Source organism: Pelodiscus sinensis, chromosome 14 (assembly GCF_052426305.1).
Source record: "Pelodiscus sinensis isolate ZL-2025 chromosome 14, ASM5242630v1, whole genome shotgun sequence".
In the NCBI taxonomy this organism is placed as follows: domain Eukaryota; kingdom Metazoa; phylum Chordata; order Testudines; family Trionychidae; genus Pelodiscus; species Pelodiscus sinensis.
In genome coordinates, this window is record NC_143065.1 from 21701234 (window position 1) to 21714289 (window position 13056).

General features: G+C 45.1%; 1 protein-coding gene across 3 annotated transcripts in view; it reads right to left on the reverse strand.

The window, feature by feature from the left end:
• The window catches only part of LOC102444907 (tropomodulin-3), a 53959-nt gene extending 40903 nt beyond the window's left edge, over positions 1 to 13056 (reverse strand). The window contains exon 1 of one of the 3 annotated variants that reach the window (XM_075897250.2): positions 12916 to 13056. The gene's annotated coding sequence lies outside the window, so the exon portion shown is untranslated. Of the gene's footprint in view, positions 1 to 12907 lie in introns of all 3 variants that reach the window. The other 2 variants (XM_089782030.1, XM_075897249.2) reach the window with 2 other exon arrangements.

Genomic DNA, 13056 nt, shown 5'->3' on the forward strand with positions numbered 1-13056 from the left:
CATTAAACAATATCCTGATGTGCTCATTGCTCAGTAACTAACTCCTCCACCAAAACAATGTGATCCACTTCTAGGCTTTGTGATACTTGCAAGCAGTCTCTCGTAATTCCCTACTATCTACTATGTTTAATTCTTACACCTGGAGAAAGTAAGCTGGACAGTCATACTCCAGAATGCCCACATATCATTACAAATATTGGTAATATGAGATGGTTTACCTGGTGTTGTTTAGGTCCTTCATGGCAGGAGAGGGCTGAGAGGTGGGGGGAGAAATCAGGGGAGGAGAGAGTGCTGTCTGGCTGCTCCCTGCAGTCTTTCTGGAGTATAAGTGTCCCTGCTATCACACTCCTCCCTTTCCATTTGATGAGAAAAATCACATTCCACACACATCCCATTGTCCTGACACAACCAAATCCTTACTTTACTTTTAGTTACGAGGAAGCTGCACACCAAATTTGGTGGTTCTAGCACTTACCATTTAGGAGGAGTTCTTGAACTAACAGACTCCCAGATGGACAGAGGAACAGCCAAAAACACACAAACTTTCTCAAATATATAGTAGGTCTCAAGATTCTACTTGCAGTCCATGGACCCCACTGTCTTATATAAGATGCTATATAATCATTATATGGATCTCAGAAACTGTTCTAGCTAGCCTGATGGCTCTATTGCTAGTATATCACTGAATCAATCAATGTTCACAAGTGAGTAGGTCATCTGAGAGACCAAAAGGTTTTCAGCATACGGAAGAGATGTAAAACTTTTCATCCATTTGTAGAACACTACAGAGACCCATTAAAGAACACAGTGGGAGAACACCTGCCCAACCTACTGCAGATTTAGTATCATAGTTGCACCTACTAGCATACAGGATTTGGAATAAAATACACTTAAAAAACATACTAAAATAAAATGGGGAAGTAGAACACTTGAGTAGAATCATGAATCTCTCTCAGCATGTTAAGTGACACACTCTTGCTTAAGACAAGTAAGAGTCCGCCTAAGATTTGGGATGAAGCTAGCATTTAAAACTGTTCTGAGGTTATGTAAATATCTATGGAGCAGTATTAGACAAGTTTTAAAAGAATGCTTTAATTTTAATAAAAGGCATCTTCAATAAAAGATTACCAAGACTGTAACACTGATTGTTGTGACAATTAATTGTTTATACTACTCATGGACTAGGACTCCATGTTAGGTACTGTGGAAAAATTAAGAAAAGGAGTTCCTCACCATCATAATGGCCTGCAGAAGAATGTGGTCTGCAAAAGAAAATCTGTATCTATACAAAACATATTCAGCTCCAAAAAGCTGGCAGGGTTTCCAGTACTCTTACGACAGGCCAAAGAACATCTCTATTCGGTTATTTCTGCTAAATGAGAGCTCTTCAATAACTACATTAAGGAGCTAGTAGGGGGCTGCACACCCCGCTTGCTACACTTGCCAACCCCCCTCTCACTGGCCGCTTTTGCGGCCAGAAAGCCTGGTATCTCTAACTACGTTTGTAGGCTCTCATATATGGATTTGTGGCCATTATGAAGTTTGTTATGTCCTGAATTTCCTGCTTCATAACTGGTAATTAGAGGCCTCGTCATTATCAAAAATAGATCTGACGTACCTTGAAATCAGACACAGGCAACAAACAAGATGTAGTAGCTTGAAGTGAAGCTTCCCCTATGACCCACATGGCGTACAGTTCCTTCTTGTAATATCAGCGTTCTTGGCATTAAATGATGTGAAAGCATAAGCATTGTCATACACATCAATACTACTGCAAAAATGCATGCCAAGAGCACATGCTCGGAAGAATAATTGCTGTAACTCCTTCAATTAATCAGTAAGAGGGGTAGCCATACCGTACTGCCATGACAGCAGCTATGTGATGCTTGTCTATATGTCACCAATATAAAAAAATCTCAATGGTTTTGAGTGAAGTAGACACTGAGCCAAGGAATAAATTTTGTCTACACTCGATTAACAGTCTGACTGCCCCATCTGTCAGAAGCATGCCATTCAGCCACTTGATCTTCACTCAAGTTTTCTACACTACGTCATTTCCATTCATACTACACATGTTCTTCACCCAAGTTTTCCACACACTTTCTTGCCAAAACTTGTTCTCTATGCCTTTGCTACCACATTCATTATTCTCTCTGCTGCTCTCTTCATTCTTCCTCCATTAAATTAAGATGACAATTTCTCCCTCTTCTACTCTCCACCCGGTCTTCATTCATTACATCGAATAATACTCTGTCTATAGACATTTTATAGTGCCGCTCAATTCAATAAACATTCTGCACAGTTAACTGATGACATCATTACACACACACAATTACAGACACCCTTCCCGCGTTGTAATTTACAGCCAAGAGCAAAACCTGGCTGCACTCTCCATGGCCCCAAGTCACTTGGACCCTTCTCCGCTCCTGGCCCACTACACCTCTGGACAGGCCTCTCTATCCAAATGCTCACGGCTCATCCTGCCTGCTTGTACCCTTCAATCACCATTCAGTTCTCCCCCCACGCCACACTCTTCCTGCTCCTGCCCCTCCCCTCCTGCCAGTGCTATTTCTGTGAGAGGAAGAACGACGCTGAGTGGCTGCCTGAGCAGACCGATGGTGGTCCAGCCAGCAGGGGGTGCTGGTTTGCTGGCTGGCTCAGATAGATTCTCCAAGGCCCAGATAAGACTCCAACCCAGCTACAAATCCAGGCCAGAGGGAGCGGGACGAACTGAGCTCGGGGCAGGGGACTGCTGCACACAGGTATCAGCAGGATCCAAGAGAGGGCTTCTGGCACGGAACCCAACAGAGAACGGATGTCCCAGGTCGGGGGGAGGGGCAAGGGGAGACACAGTCAAACATGCCCCGCCCACCTGGGGTATCAGTGGGGAAGGGACCAGCCACCCACCTCTTTTCCATATGGGGCCACCCAGCATGTCCTGGAGTTGTGTCAAAACCTCATCTTCCCCTGCCCAGTCTCGCTGTCTGGGTTTGTGGCAAAATGCAGGACAATGTAGCACTTTAAAGACTAACAAGATGGTTTTGTGGGAGAGAGTCGCTGACTTCACATGCTGTCCCCTGAGTAAGAGAGGGGACCATCTTAGCTTCCCCTGTCCATCCACTCTTCTCAGCCTGGATATGTACACTGATGGCATCATATATGCTGATGATGTCATTCTGTCGTGTGGCAGAAAAAGCTTTTTTCTACATATAGACATTTACTTTTAAAAGCACTCATTTGCTTTCCATTGTTCAATACAACCAACTAGTTTTTGAAAAGGTGTTTATGTGCTATTTGATTCTAGGGATGTCAACATATAGAGGACTACACCATTAACCGATAAGCCTGGGTTTACTGGTCAATCCTGTTTACTATACACATTCCCCCATGTGGAGGGGGTCAGAAGCCAGAGGCCCCCATCCACGCTGCTGCCTCTGACAGAGAGGCAGCAACACGGAAGGTAAGGGAGGGGGCAGATGGGAGCCAGCTTTTAAGTCAGCTCTCTCACGTGCCAGCTCCATGGACCCTCCTGCCTGCCCCCCTCCCCTCTCCCTACAAAGGCAGCAGGGCAGGGGCATGCAGGAGCCAGTGCTAGGTGGGGGTCTGTCTACAGTGGAGCTGGGCTCACTATGAACAGAGACCGCTCCGTGGCAACAGCCTCTGTCCATGGGCGTCCTAGCTCCCCAGAGACAGGGGCTGCTGCCACCCCACACTGCTGCTTCTGATAGAGAGGCAGCAGTGCGGGATAACAGGGGGCTCCCTGGGAGTGGGGCTGGGAGCACACTGGCTGCTGGCTCCACCCCCAGCAACTATCAAATAGTTGTATAACCACTAAAATTTGATGCAGTTACACCACTATTCAATTACACGCTATCTAATATTCCTATTTGATTCACTACAGAATTTTGTGAGAAGGTGTCACAGAGCCCTAAGTCTAGGGCTCTGGAACAGTCCCTGAGAGAATCCCTTCAGAGTTCCAGAGCCCCTTAGGGTCTCACTCTTTCACTAGGAAAAACCACTTGGGTTCCACCACCTTCTTAACAGAAGGAGCCCATAACTTTCCCCTGCCCATCCACTCTTCTCAGCCTGGGCACGTACACTGATGGCAGCAGAGTTAAAGCAGACTGAACAGCCAAAACAAAAAACAGGACTATGTAGCACTTTAAAGACTAACAAGAATGCATGAACAGCCAAAGGGAGCAATGCACCCCCAACTTCAGCAACTCTTAGCTGCCATTGTAAAAGCAGTAAAGCTAATTAGCTGTCTGGAACAGTGTAGAAAGTCCTTAGTTAGCAAGGAGAACAGAAAGTTAAACATGGTACCATCTTAGTCAGCTCAGAGCCTCTCTTTTGCCTTAGTTCCAGCAGCCCACACACAAGCCCCCACCCACATCTCCAGTCCTTTGTTCTTGTTCCTGGGAATCCATTGTCACACCTGTACCTCTGAAGAGTACACAATCTTTTCCTGACATCTAGTTAATAATATAGAATATAGGGAAAACTGAAATACACACCATATTCAATCAACATATTACAAAAAATTCCCACTCCATCACAGAAGTATTTAGACTATAAGCTCTTTGGGGCACATAGTGCCCTTTTCTGCACAGCAGCATCCAAACTTACTACAGTAAATAACTTCATTTTCACAAAAGCTCTGAACTACAGTGATGTTAATGCCATTGTTATTAAAATTAATCATTCCAGATCACATCTCAAAGTTCCCCTGTTATCTAGGGATCTAACTTTATAATTTACAGCTTAAACTTTGCACGTAGAAGTCTGCAAGGTCACTATCCCAAAAGTATATAACTAAGATACTAGACAGAACAGGCTGGACTTGAGTAATTTATTCTCCCGTTTGCCAGTCAAGTAGGAAACTTAAGTTGGAGGTGGCAGTGGAGAAGGAGGAGAAGGAACAAAGCATGATTTTTGACAAATTAAATCTTTCATTTAAAAATAATTTTTAGCATTCATCACTAAAAGTATTACATTTCAAATGTGAATTAATATACTGCTTGTCCTAGTCTCAATTTAGACAACTCTCAATGTCTCCTCTGCTGCACATAGATTTACTAAGCATTAGGAGAGTTAAAATGTGAAACTGGTTAGAACATTATGGACAGGAGCGAAAGAGAGAAGAATCAGGCCACTCTGCTACTGCCTTGGAGATTGACAAGGCCGGACAGAGCCATTCCGGCGCCCTGGGCAGGGCCGACTTATCCATTAGGCACAGTGCCTAGGGCCCACAATACTTTTAGAGGTCCACGAAAATGTTTTAATTTCTTTTAAAATCAGAAGAAAAAAAAAAAAAAAAAGAACTTTTAGGGTTGAAGGAAATGTTTTAATTTTTTTTCCCACATCAGAAATAAAACAAAACTTTTAGGGCCCACGAAAATCTACTAAATTTTGCCTAAAACAGAAAATAATAAAATGTTGAAGTATTTAATGTTGTATCAAAAATAATTTTTAATATTGATATTATTATGGTGGGAGAGGCCCACGAAGGCAAAAGTGCCTAGGGCCCACGAAAGTCATAATGTGGCCCTGGCCCCGGCGAGACAGTTTAATTGTGCCCTGGGTTGGGGGAGGGCACATGCGCGGCCCCACTCCCGTGCTAGCATGTGGTGGAGGGCACGCGGAACTGGTGGCGGCAGGACTTACATGCCCGGCCCGGCCCAACTACCGCCACTGGCGCTCAGCCTGGGGCGGGCCGGGCCAAGCCTAGCCGTGCAGGGCCCTGCAGTCGAGTGGGGAAGGGCGCTGCTGGCCGGCGCTGAGGGGGTTAACGCAGCCCCCACCCCGGGTGGCTGCTGGGAGCCGCTGCAGCTCACAATCCGGGCGCCGGGTGCACAGCGCCTGATGGCAGCTATAAGGGGCGCTGCGCACCTCTTACAACTGCCATCAGGTGCCCCCCATAGGTTGGGGCACCTGATGGCATGCCTATGCCTTAATCTAGCCCTGGAGATTGATGAGCAACAACAGAAATAAGTACTGGAGAGAAATATTCTTGTTATACTACTTTAATTAGTGGAGTCATCAACCTCTGAAGGACTTTCAGCCACTTTCACATCAACATGTGAATTATTCTTCAAGTGTATTCTCGTTAAGTGTGGATTGGAACAAAATGCTTAACAAGACCTTATATTTTGTTTTTCCTTCAAAGAAAAACAAGAGAAATTTACTTCCAGTACCTTTAAAGATAGAAAAATATTAGGGCCCTGAGAAACTAATCAGAGTTTTGTGAGGGTGAGTTGAAAATTAAATCTGAAGCTTTACTGAAGTCCACTATTTTTTTTAAGCTCAGATTTTAAAATAGAAGAAGTAACACAAAAACAAACAGGGCTGGATTTGGCCAGCAAGCTTGCAGAGTTCACTTTACTCCAGAGTCTTCTTCCAAATCAGCCCCTGGACAATCTAAATTGCCAGGAAGAGGGAGGTTCACATGCAGAGTTTATCAGCATTCCACCATCAATCAGAGACTGAAATAATTTCCAGCTGCTTAATGGAGCCTAATCTAAAGTTTTTCCCCATGGAAATCTTACAATACCAGCAACTTTAACTCTCAACACATAGGAATACCGAATACGCATAACCATTTATGAACGCCACATTAACTCTTTAAACAAAATTTATTAACTTCTTCATTTGCAAAACTAGAAGAAACAAGAAGTCTATTTTAAAGTGACATAAGGGCAATATGAATTCCAGCACATTCTTAGTTGAAGATTCTCGTTGTGTGATCCCTCATTAATAGTACTATGTACTATTACTTAGAGCCATTCAAGCCTTAGCCTTTCAGCTGAATCATCCAGAATGCCATTTTTTGGAGAGTTATGGTAAATATATGATTGTGATAGAACCACTTACTATTACTAAGAATTAAACTGTCAACCAATGTTTTTCACGTGCCCTGCCCCAAAATGGCAATCATTTTCTCTTCATTGCCAGTCCAATCCAGAATCACTTAAAGGTCTGAAGAGATATATATCCATTAGATCAGGGCTACTCAAATTTGGAAGCCCTGGGGGCTCAATGATACTCACAACACATGCCGAGGGCTGCAACTTAAATGTGGTTGCATATACAGGCAGTCCCCGGGTTATGTACAAGATAAGAACAAACCTACAGTCCCTAAGTTGAATCTGTATGCAAGTCGGAACCGGCATCCAGATTCAGCAGCTGCTGAAACTGATCAGTTTCAACAGCGGCTGAATCTGGATGCCAGTTCTGACTTACATACAGATTCAACTTAAGAACCCCAGGCGTCCCCAAGTCAGCTGCTGCTGAAACTGATCAGCGGCTGATTCCAGAAAGCCGGGGGCAGAGCAACTCTGCCTCAGGCTTCCTGTAATCAGCCGCTGGTCAGTTTCAGCAGCGGCTGACTTGGGGACGCCCGGGGCATAACTGCTGGGTTGCTCCAGTAGCACCGCTCCTCGGCGCTACTGGAGCAACCCAGCAGCACCCAAGCTGCTCTGCCCCAAGTGTCCTGATTCAGCCGCTGCTGAAACTGACCAGCAGTGGCTGAATCAGGACACCTGGGGCAGAACAGCTGGGGTGTTGCCGGGTTGGTCCAGTAGTGCCGAGGAGCAGTGCTGTGGGACCAACCCAGCAGCGCCCCAGCTGCTCTACCCCAGGCGTCGTGGGCAGAAAAGCCTGGTCTGCTGGGGGTGAGGCGGCACTAGCTGCACCCCTCCCCCCCAGCAGACCAGGGAGACGCGGAGCAAAGTCGCGGAGGACGCCTGCAGCGGGACAGCCCAGACATGCCACGGCTGTCCCGCTGTGGGCGTCCTCTGAGGCTTTGCTGACCAGCAGACCAGGGAGATGGGGAGCAGCTTTTCTCGCCCTGGAGGACACGGGCAGCAGGACCGCGGCTCATCTGGGCGTCCCGCCGCTCCAGTCCTCCGCGGCGAGAAAAGCCCCGTTCGTAACTACGGATCCGACATAAGTCGGATCCGCGTAACTCGGGGACTGCCTGTACATGCAAATAGCTTCTTTCACACTGACCGGCACGAATACAAAGATTAAGGCAAGACTACACAACACACAGGCCCCCATTTAAGGTCAATTCTGCTTATATTAATAAAATGCAATATTTACTTGATTTCCACCCATATGACTGCACTTTTAATAGGAAATAATAGTCCAGGAATTTAACTATTAAAACACATGTCAACAGAAAACCATTATAATGGCTATTTTTTTTGTTTTGGCTCCCACCTGAGGGCCGCGTCTTGAGCCGTGTAAACCCAAGCCACACTACGGGCTGCAAACAAATGGGCCATGTGTTGAGTAGCCCTGCATTAGATGGATTCCCAGATTGGATTATAGCACTCTAGTTTGTCTACAGTGCAAGTTGGGGTTTTTCTCATTCAAAATTTTGACATAGTTGAAGAAAATGCAATTCACCTTATAATGAAACTTACACACATTATGCCATCGATCCTGTCAAATGACCTCAGGCAAGAGTATATACATCTTTGTTCAAACTAACAGATACCTTTGTAAGCAAATGGAATCCCTCACATGTAATCGCAAACTCAGATGTTACAAAAACTCTGAGGGGTAGCCATGTCAGTCTGTAATTTTACTAACAAGTAGTCCTGTGGCACATTAATTTCCACCAAAGATTACATTTGGAACCATCTGTATTGCCCAACAGCTGCTATTTATTTCTGTGCATTAATAAGAGCTACTGGCTCTTCAGCATAACACTTTTTACTTTTTGGCTGTGTCTAGACTGGCCAGTTTTTCCGGAAGATCAGCCGCTTTTCCAGAAAAACTTGCCAGCTGTCTACACTGGCCGCTTGAATTTCCGCAAAAGCACTGACTTCCTACTGTAAGAAATCAGTGCTTTTTGAGGAAATACTATGCTGTTTCCGTTTGGGCAAAAGTCCCGTTTGGGCAAAACTTTTGCACAAAATGGCCAGTGTAAACAGCTGAGATTTGTTTTCCGCAAAAAAGCCCCAATCGTGAAAATGGTGATCGGGGCTTTTTTGCGGAAAAGCGTCCGTGGCCAAACTAGACGTGCTTTTCCGAAAATGCTTTTAACGGAAATGTTTTCCGTTAAAAGCATTTCTGGAAAATCATGCCAGTCTAGACGTAGCCTTTGTGCTTGTGTTTTCAGTCCATAAATACACAGCATTAATAAAGATGTCAAGTGAGCACAGTACTGGGTTGTTTTACATAATTCAGATAATTTTGTCCAATAAGATCCTATACCTGGACGCTTATTTCTTAAAAATGCAATCACCCATTCCATAGAATCATATAAATAGGACGGAACAGCAAAATAACCTAGCAGATAGCATTACAGATATGAAAAGTCCCACAGAAGACTGCTTCAAGAACACTGGGGCTATGTCTAGACTGCCCCCTCTAGTGCAAAAAATACGCAAATGAGGCAAAGCGTAGAATATCACCGTGCCTCATTTGCATAATTAATTGGGGTCTTTTTTGCGCAAGAGGCTTTTGAGCAGGAAGGAGCCGTCTACACAACTTCATCTAGACGGCTCCTTTTTGCGCAAAAGCCTCTTGTGCAAAAACAGAGACTCATTATCTATGCAAATGAGACGTGGCGATATTCCATGCTTTGCCTCATTAGCATTTTATTGCACAAGAGGGGGCAGTCTAGACGTAGTCTGGGTTTCCTTTATTGGGCTGAAAACACTATAGAAATGACACACACACAGCTTCTGGAGAAAGCAAGTGAAGGAGCTGTGCTCTTCAGCACAACCCACTACAAATTTCCAGATTTGTAAGCCTTTGTTAGCCAAAGGGCAAAGGTATGATCATAGATAAATGCCAGACATTGAACTGGGGAATAGAAAGATAAGCATACCAGAAATTTTTCCTTAAAAGCCCTGACACAAAACTACCTAAAATCCTGCAGCTACCAACTGCCCTGTGAAGGTAGGAGCACCTGTGACAGAAATCCCATGCTAAGGTTACAGGTGTGTAACACACTTAAAGACTTCCTGCTCATATACTGTAGCATTTTCAGAAGCAATGTTATCCTCTAACAAAAACAGAAAAGACACTATGCTTTAGTTTTCATTCTCCAGACAGACATTATATTGTATTTTCCTTTTTATTTAGTGTTGACAATTCACACACAGCCTGAAAAAAAAAAAAAGGAGGGAGGGAAGGAAATTCATTTTAAGAAGCTCCCTTTTTATCTTTTCATCTAGAATATCAAGACAAGTTTTAGCAGTTACCAAACTATTTAAAATTCATCCTACATGCTTAGTAGCCCAACAACAGAATGAAAAGCAAAAGACGATGCCTTTCAAATTCTAAAGGACTAGCTCATGCCAAATTATCCATCCCATTAAGGCTTCCGTATATCAAAAATCTATATACACAGTTCGCAAAATGTAATGGTATAAGATACATTAACAGCATTCAAGTAAATTTGCTCTAAGGCATATCATTGTGAAATTACCTCTTCTAGAATAATGTTTGTTTCCCCAGATACTCTTTTCTCGTTTCTATTGCAACAAGGTATTGTAAACACAGCTGTTTGAATACTACTACCTGAATTTTTTACTCTCTCTTTTCCAGCTTTAAATGACATTCTAGGATTACCCAAATATCATCAAACTTTGCCACACGACAATTGTTTAAAAAAAAAATCTTAAATATTTATTTTTGCCTTCCTCTAGAATTATTTTTTTCTAACAAACTTAATAGCATGTTTCAGTATATATTAAAGGTCACATTTTATCTTTTGGAAGCCAACACAGTAAATTTTGTTCATGAGAATATTAGAGCATACAGAAACACATATGTACATTTACACAGCAAAGGGGCCCACTGAGCCTTGTCATTCAAGTTTGTCTTGATGTAAACATACCTTTATAATGGACCTATTTCCTGTTTGAACACAGCCTCATGAGACTAAGTTTTCGTTGCAGGAAGACTTACATTGACACTCTACATAGTACCTAACCTTTTGTTAGTCATGAGTATTCCAGAAAAGCATTCACTGGAAAACAGCCTTCTAAAAAGTAACTATAAGCGTAGTTTTTAAATCATAGAACATGTACAAAACAAGTTTGGAAAGTTCTGATTCTGCAGGCCAACTTTTATCAAGAACACTTAAACCTCTTTAATCTGGCAACCCAAGGAAATACTACAGTATACCAGATTTAAGATTTTGCCAGGTCTTTAGGGGAAAACTGCAGAGTCTGAGCTTGAGGGGGTAAGGTGCTAACCTGACACACTGCTTCTGGGGCAGATGCGGTGCTGCATCCCCCAACACCCCTGGGCACTGTCCCACTCTGCCTCTGCCTCCCCCTCCCCCCCGACTATAGAAGCAGCTCTGCACCATACTATTCCTTCAACTGGGAGATGGCAACAACGGGCAGAGCTGCTTCCTCCTTCGTACTACAGGTGTTCCTAGATACTGGAACCTCTGTACTATGGGTGTGTAAATTGTAATGATTTTATACCATCAGTCGGACTACTGACAGAAGGGTAACACATACCTGCTATTTGGGAAGGCAGAAAAATAAGTGTTTGAATTCAGGTCTTCAAAACAATAAGAAAGCTAACTTCAGTACTGGTACTCACATATATTAAATATAATCTAAAGAGTATTTTTAAAAATTGTGATATGCCCTTTCCATAGTTTTGGTGGACAAGTGGCTCAAGACATTGTTTAGCTTCCAATGATTGACTTGAAGGGATGGAGGAGGCCTAATTTTTTAACCAAGGCTTACTTTCTTCAAAATGCTACTAAGCTAAATAGATATTTTAAAACACCAAGATTTCAGAGCACCATGAAAAAGGAGTTAAGCTAAACAGGACTCAAATTTTTCTAAAGAAAAAAAATTTAAAAGTCACCCCACAAACTTCTCTCACAAAAGTCATTTCAAGGCCTTCTTTACATCTCAGGAAAATATTACACCAAGCACAAGCCTAATGTTTTGACCTGTAATGATTATTTTATTACATTTGTAAGTAACACACACATGCATCCAAGACTAGTACACAAAAGCAATACACTTCCAAAATGCAGGTGTGAATGACACAGGAACTTCATGATTCCCGCCCCCCCCCCCCCCGTCAGTTTTGCACATATCCTGGTTTATTGAGTATTTGATAATCAACATGAAACATCAAGGAATCTAGTGGCATCTTAAAGACTATTTGTTAGTCTTTTAGGTGCCTTCAGACTCCTTGTTGTTTTCACCGAAACAAGGCTAACGGTGCTGGCTACCTCGCTAGAAACTTATCAACCTGGAGAAACTTTGCAGACAGGACGTTTATTTCCCACTAGCTAACAGAACTCAGCAGCAGATCTGAAAGCAGCAGACCAGGGGGCCGTGCCTGAAGACATCCGAGGCCAGGAGAGGGCCCGAGTGGCTTCAGAAACGAGCACACAGCACAACCCCGGGCTCCTCAAGGCTGCATGTTCGAACAAGAGCAAGTTACAAGGCGAGCCGCAGAGGGCTGGGCAGGGGCGGGAGGAGGAGAGAGCGGGCACGTTGCTGCGCTGCCAGCGCCAGAGGAAATCCAGTGGCCGGGGCAGGCGGAGGAGCCGGGGGGCAGATAAGGCAGCGCGGCAGGGACTCCCCGCGGGGCTGGGCGCACTGACAAAGGAAGGAGGAAGTTCCCCGGGGCGTGGAGCGGTGACGCTGCCGGAGCCCAGCGAAGGGGCAGCTCCCCCGCCCGACCTAACCCTTCCCCCGCCTGTGGGGACGCCCCGAGACGCTCCTCCTGCCCCGGCCTGCGGGGCGCGCCGCTCCCGCCCGAGAGCCGCGCCCGAGGCTCGGCGCTGCCCACCCCGCGTCTCCAGCGCCGGGGGGCTCTGTCCGCTGCCCCCAGCTGGGCCCCTCCCCACCAGGGCCGGGCCCAGCCCACAAACAACCCGCGCCCGCCGCCACCTGCCCCACAGACTCACCCCGGCACCGCAGGCACCCAGCGTCCTCCGCCGCTCCTCAGCGAAGCTGCTTCCTCAGGCTCCGCCACCCGGTCATTGCGCCTGCGCGCCCTCTCTCTGAGCCCAGGGCAGCCCCAAGCATCACGGGAGTTGTAGTCCTAAGGGTGCGG